This window comes from Amblyomma americanum, chromosome 1 (genome assembly GCF_052857255.1).
Source record: "Amblyomma americanum isolate KBUSLIRL-KWMA chromosome 1, ASM5285725v1, whole genome shotgun sequence".
NCBI classification, from domain to species: Eukaryota; Metazoa; Arthropoda; class Arachnida; order Ixodida; family Ixodidae; genus Amblyomma; species Amblyomma americanum.
Window position 1 is genome coordinate 532728895 of NC_135497.1, and position 7033 is coordinate 532735927.

At 48.8% G+C, this 7033-nt stretch overlaps 1 non-coding gene across 1 annotated transcript; it reads right to left on the minus strand.

The window, feature by feature from the left end:
- Positions 1-2475: 2475 nt before the first annotated feature.
- TRNAS-UGA (transfer RNA serine (anticodon UGA)) lies at positions 2476-2549 on the minus strand. Its single transcript has one exon. It is a non-coding gene; the product is annotated as a tRNA-Ser (tRNA).
- Between the last annotated feature and the right edge of the window lie 4484 nt (positions 2550-7033).

The following is a 7033-nucleotide window of genomic DNA, read 5'->3' on the forward strand; positions in this document are numbered from 1 at the left end:
GCAACAGAAAAAACAACCATGCCGCCGGTGGGATCCGAAACCACGACCTCCGATAATTGCGTCCGGCGCTCTTACCAACTGAGCTACGGCGACGGCTGTCCAATCTGCTGCTTTCGGGGGTATTTATGTTCATTGGGTGTAAGCGAACCTTGAGAGTGTTCACCAGCGCCACCCTCGACCTTAGCGGTGGACGTAGCACGTCCTGTAATACAGCGAGCGTGACGTGGAACGTCATCTAAGGACGAGGGCGGAAAATGTGCGAGAGCCCTCTTAAGCTACCTATGGCATGAAGACTGCCAAAACCGAGACCCTCGTTAAGCTATTAGCAGGTAAGTTAAAGGAAATGAGGGGCCCGTTTGACAAACCTATGAAGGGAGCCAACAGTCACCGAAACCAAGGTGCATAGGGGAATGTTTTTTTATGTGTTGTGCTTATCAGTGGGATATTGTAGTACTTAGATTAATAAATCGCTTAAAGAATATACTTATAAAGCAGCAGAAAAAACAACCAAGCCGCCGGTGGGATCCGAACCTACGACCGCCGAATATCGCGTCCGGTGCTCTTACCAACTGAGCTACGGCAACGGCTCTCCAATCTGCTGCTCTCGTGGGTAATTATGTTCATTGGGTGTAAGCGAACCTTGAGAGTGTTCACCAGCGCCACCCTCGACCATAGCGGCGGACGTGGCACGTCCTGTAATACCGCGAGCGTGACGTGGAACGTCACCTAACGGCGAGGGCGGAAACTGTGCGAGAGCCCTCATAAGCTACCTATGGCATCAAAACTGCCAGACCCGAGACCCTCGCTAAGCAATTAGCAGGTATGTTAAAGGAAATGAGGGGCCCGTTTGACAAACCTATGAAGGGAGCCAACAGTAACCGAAACCAAGGTGCATAGGGGAATGTTTTTTTATGTGTTGTGCTTACCAGTGGGATATTATAGTACTTAGATTAATAAATCGCTCAAAGAAAATTACTTTAAAGCAACAGAAAAAACAACCATGCCGCCGGTGGGATCCGAACCCACGACCTCCGAATATCGCGTCCGGTGCTCTTACCAACTGAGCTACGGCGACGGCTGTCCAATCTGCTGCTCTCGTGGGTATTTATGTTCATTGGGTGTAAGCGCACATTGAGAGTGTTCACCAGCGCCACCCTCGACCATAGCGGCGGACGTAGCACGTCCTGTAATACTGCGAGCGTGACGTGGAACGTCATCTAACGGCGAGGGCGGAAACTGTGCGAGAGCCCTCTTAAGCTACCTATGGCATCAAAACTGCCAGAACCGAGACCCTCGTTAAGCTATTAGCAGGTAAGTTAAAGGAAATGAGGGGCCTGTTTGACAAACCTATGAAGGGAGCCAACAGTCACCGAAACCAAGGTGCATAGGGGAATGTTTTTTTATGTGTTGTGCTGATCAGTGGGATATTATAGTACTTATATTAATAAATCGCTTAAAGAAAATTACTTATAAAGCACCTGAAAAAACAACCATGCCGCCGGTGGGATCCTAACCAACGACCTCCAAATATCACGTTCGGTGCTCTTACCAACTGAGCTACGGCGACGGCTGTTCAATCTGCTGCTCTCGTGGGTATTTATGTTCATTGGGTGTAAGCGAACCTTGAGAGTGTTCACCAGCGCCGCCCTCGACCTTAGCGGCGGACGTAGCACGTCCTGTAATACAGTGAGCGTGACGTGGAACGTCATCTAAGGACGAGGGCGGAAACTGTGCGAGAGCCCTCGTAAGCTACCTATGCCATCAAGACTGCCAGAACCAAGATCCTGGTTAAGCTATTAGCAGATAAGTTAAAGGAAATGAAGGGCCCGTTTGACAAACCTATGAAGGGTGCCAACAGTCACCGAAACCAAGGTGCATAGGGGAATGTTTTTTTTGTGTATGGCTTATCAGTGGGATCATATAGTACTTAAAATAATAAATCGCTTAAAGAAAATTGCTTATAAAGCAGCAGAAGAAACAACCATGCCGCCGGTGGGATCCGAACTCATGACCTCCGAATATCGCGTCCGGTGCTCCTACCAACTGAGCTACGGCGACGGCTGTCCAATCTGCTGCTCTCGTGGGTATTTATGTTCATTGGGTGTAAGCTAACCTTGAGAGTGTTCACCAGCGCCACCCTCTACATAGCGGCGGACGTAGCACGTCCTGTAATACCGCGAGCGTGACGTGGAACGTCATCTAACGGAGAGGGCGGAAACTGTCCGAGAGCCCTCTTAAGCTACCTATAGCATCAAGACTGCCAGAACCGAGACCCTCGTTAAGCTATAAGCAGGTAAGTTAAAGGAAATGAGGGGCCCGTTTGACAAACCTATGAAGGGAGCCAACAGTCACCGAAACCAAGGTGCATAGGGGAATGTTTATTTATGTGTTGTGCTTATCAGTGGGATATTGTAGTACTTAGATTAAAAAATCGCTTAAAGAAACTTACTTATAAAGCAGCAGAAAAAACAACCATGCCGCCGGTGGGATCCGAACCCACGACCGCCGAATATCACGTCCGGTGCTCTTACCAACTGAGCTACGGCGACGGCTGTCCAATGTGCTGCTCTCGTGGGTATTTATGTTCATTGGGTGTAAGCGAACCTTGAGAGTGTTCACCAGCGCCACCCTCGACCTATAGCGGCGGACGTAGCACGTTCTGCAATACTGCGAGCGTGACGTGGAACGTCATCAAAGGACGAGGGCGGAAACTGTGCGAGAGCCCTCTTAAGCTACCTATGGCATCAAGACTGCCAGAACCGAGACCCTCGTTAAGCTATTAGCAGGTAAGTTAAAGGAAAGGAGGGGCCCGTTTGACAAACCTATGAAGGGAGCCAACAGTCACCGAAACCAAGGTGCATAGGGGAATGTTTTTTATGCGTTGTGCTGATCAGTGGGATATTATAGTACTTATATTAGTAAATCGCTTAAAGAAAATTACTTATAAAGCGCCTGAAAAACAACCATGCCGCCGGTGGGATCCTAACCAACGACCTCCAAATATCACGTTCGGTGCTCTTACCAACTGAGCTACGGCGACGGCTGTCGAATCTGCTGCTTTCGTGGGTATTTATGTTCATTGGGTGTAAGCGAACCTTGAGAGTGTTCACCAGCGCCACCCTCGACCTTAGCGGCGGACGTAGCACGTCCTGTAATACAGCGAGCGTGACGTGGAACGTCATCTAAGGACGAGTGCGGAAAATGTGCGAGAGCCCTCTTAAGCTACCTATGGCATGAAGACTGCCAAAACCGAGACCCTCGTTAAGCTAATAGCAGGTAAGTTAAAGGAAATGAGGGGCCCGTTTGACAAACCTATGAAGAAAGCCAACAGTCACCGAAACCAAGGTGCATAGGGGAATGTTTTTTTTTTATGTGTTGTGCTTATCAGTGGGATATTGTAGTACTTAGATTAATAAATCATTTAAAGAATATACTTATAAAGCAGCAGAAAAAACTACCAAGCCGCCAGTGGGATCCGAACCTACGACCGCCGAATATCGCGTCCGGTGCTCTTACCAACTGAACTACGGCAACGGCTGTCCAATCTGCTTCTCTCGTGGGCATTTATGTTCATTGGGTGTAAGCGAACCTTGAGAGTGTTCACCAGCGCCACCCTCGACCATAGCGGCGGACGTAGCACGTCCTGTAATACAGCGAGCGTGATGTGGAACGTCACCTAACGGCGAGGGCGGAAACTGTGCAAGAGCCCTCTTAAGCTACCTATGGCGTCAAGACTCCCAGAACCCAGACCCTCGTTAAGCTATTAGCAGGTAAGTTAAAGGAAATGAGGGGCCCAATTGACAAACCTATGAAGGGAGCCAACAGTCACCGAAACCAAGGTGCATAGGGGAATGTTTTTTTATGTGTTGTGCTTATCAGTGGGATATTGTAGTACTTAGATTAATAAATCGCTTAAAGAAAATTACTTAAAAGCAGAAAAAACAACCATGCCGCCGGTGGGATCAGAACCCACAACCTCCGAATATCGCGCTCGGTGCTCTTACCAACTGAGCTACGGCGACGGCTGTCCAATCTGCTGCTCTCGTGGGTATTTATGTTCATTGGGTGTAAGAGAACCTTGAGAGTGTTCACCAGCGCCACCCTCGACCATAGCGGCGGACGTAGCACGTTCTGCAATACTGCGAGCGTGACGTGGAACGTCATCAAAGGAGGCGGGCGGAAACTGTGCGAGAGCCCTCTTAAGCTACCTATGCCATCAAGACTGCCAGAACCGAGACCCTCGTTAAGCTTTTAGCAGGTCAGTTAAAGGAAATGAGGGGCCCGTTTGACAAACGTATGAAGGGAGCCAACAGTCACCGAAACCAAGGTGCATAGGGGAATGTTTCTTTATGCGTTGTGCTGATCAGTGGGATATTATAGTTCTTATATTAGTAAATCGCTTAAAGAAAATTACTTATAAAGCGCCTGAAAAACAACCATGCCGCCGGTGGGATCCTTACCAACGACCTCCAAATATCACGTTCGGTGCTCTTACCAACTGAGCTACGGCGACGGCTGTCCAATCTGCTGCTTTCGTGGGTATTTATGTTCATTGGGTGTAAGCGAACCTTGAGAGTGTTCACCAGCGCCACCCTCGACCTTAGCGGCGGACGCAGAACGTCCTGTATAACAGCGAGCGTGACGTGGAACGTCTTCTAAGGACGAGTGCGGAAAATATGCGAGAGCCCTCTTAAGCTACCTATGGCATGAAGACTGCCAAAACCGAGACCCTCGTTAAGCAATTAGCAGGTAAGTTAAAGGAAATGAGGGGCCCGTTTGACAAACCTATGAAGGGAGCCAACAGTCACCGAAACCAAGGTGCATAGGGGAATGTTTTTTTTATGTGTTGTGCTTATCAGTGGGATATTGTAGTACTTAGATTAATAAATCGTTTAAAGAATATACTTTTAAAGCAGCAGAAAAAATAACCAAGCCGCCAGTGGGATCCGAACCTACGACCGCCGAATATCGCGTCCGGTGCTTTACCAACTGAGCTTCGGCAACGGCTCTCCAATCTGCTGCTCTCGTGGGTAATTATGTTCATTGGGTGTAAGCGAACCTTGAGAGTGTTCACCAGCGCCACCCTCGACCATAGCGGCGGACGTAGCACGTCCTGTAATACCGCGAGCGCGACGTGGAACGTCACCTAACGGCGAGGGCGGAAACTGTGCGAGAGCCCTCATAAGCTACCTATGGCATCAAGACTGCCAGAACCGAGACCCTCGTTAAGCTATTAGCAGGTAAGTTAAAGGAAATGAGGGGCCCGTTTGACAAACCTATGAAGGGAGCCAACAGTCACCGAAACCAAGGTGCATAGGGGAATGTTTTTTATGTGTTGTGCTTATCAGTGGGATATTGTAGTACTTAGATTAATAAATAGCTTAAAGAAAATACTTATAAAGCAAAAAAAAAAACAACCATGCCGCCGGTGGGATCCGAACCCACGACCGCAGAATATCGCGTCCGGTGCTCTTACCAACTGAACTACGGCAACGGCTGTCCAATCTGCTTCTCTCGTGGGCATTTATGTTCATTGGGTGTAAGCGAACCTTGAGAGTGTTCACCAGCGCCACCCTCGACCATACCGGCGGACGTAGCACGTCCTGTAAACCGCGAGCGTGATGTGGAACGTAATCTAACGGCGAGGGCGGAAACTGTGCGAGAGCCCTCTTAAGCTACCTATGGCATGAAGACTGCCAAAACCGAGACCCTCGTTAAGCTATTAGCAGGTAAGTTAAAGGAAATGAGGGGCCCGTTTGACAAACCTATGAAGGGAGCCAACAGTCACCGAAACCAAGGTGCATAGGGGAATGTTTTTTTTATGTGTTGTGCTTATCAGTGTGATATTGTAGTACTTAGATTAATAAATCGTTTAAAGAATATGCTTATAAAGCAGCAGAAAAAACAACCAAGCCGCCAGTGGGATCCGAACCTACGACCGCCGAATATCGCGTCCGGTGCTCTTACCAACTGAGCTACGGCAACGGCTCTCCAATCTGCTGCTCTCGTGGGTAATTATGTTCATTGGGTGTAAGCGAACCTTGAGAGTGTTCACCAGCGCCACCCTCGACCATAGCGGCGGACGTAGCACGTCCTGTAATACCGCGAGCGCGACGTGGAACGTCACCTCACGGCGAGGGCGGAAACTGTGCGAGAGCCCTCTTAAGCTACCTATGGCATCAAAACTGCCAGAACCGAGACCCTCGTTAAGCTATTAGCAGGTAAGTTAAAGGAAATGAGGGGCCTGTTTGACAAACCTATGAAGGGAGCCAACAGTCACCGAAACCAAGGTGCATAGGGGAATGTTTTTTTATGTGTTGTGCTGATCAGTGGGATATTATAGTACTTATATTAGTAAATCGCTTAAAGAAAATTACTTATAAAGCACCTGAAAAAACAACCATGCCGCCGGTGGGATCCTAACCAACGACCTCCAAATATCACGTTCGGTGCTCTTACCAACTGAGCTACGGCGACGGCTGTTCAATCTGCTGCTCTCGTGGGTATTTATGTTCATTGGGTGTAAGCGAACCTTGAGAGTGTTCACCAGCGCCGCCCTCGACCTTAGCGGCGGACGTAGCACGTCCTGTAATACAGTGAGCGTGACGTGGAACGTCATCTAAGGACGAGGGCGGAAACTGTGCGAGAGCCCTCGTAAGCTACCTATGCCATCAAGACTGCCAGAACCAAGACCCTCGTTAAGCTATTAGCAGGTAAGTTAAAGGAAATGAGGGGCCCGTTTGACAAACCTATGAAGGGAGCCAACAGTCACCGAAACCAAGGTGCATAGGGGAATGTTTTTTTTATGTGTTGTGCTTATCAGTGGGATATTGTAGTACTTAGATTAATAAATCGTTTAAAGAATATGCTTATAAAGCAGCAGAAAAAACAACCAAGCCGCCAGTGGGATCCGAACCTACGACCGCCGAATATCGCGTCCGGTGCTCTTACCAACTGAGCTACGGCAACGGCTCTCCAATCTGCTGCTCTCGTGGGTAATTATGTTCATTGGGTGTAAGCGAACCTTGAGAGT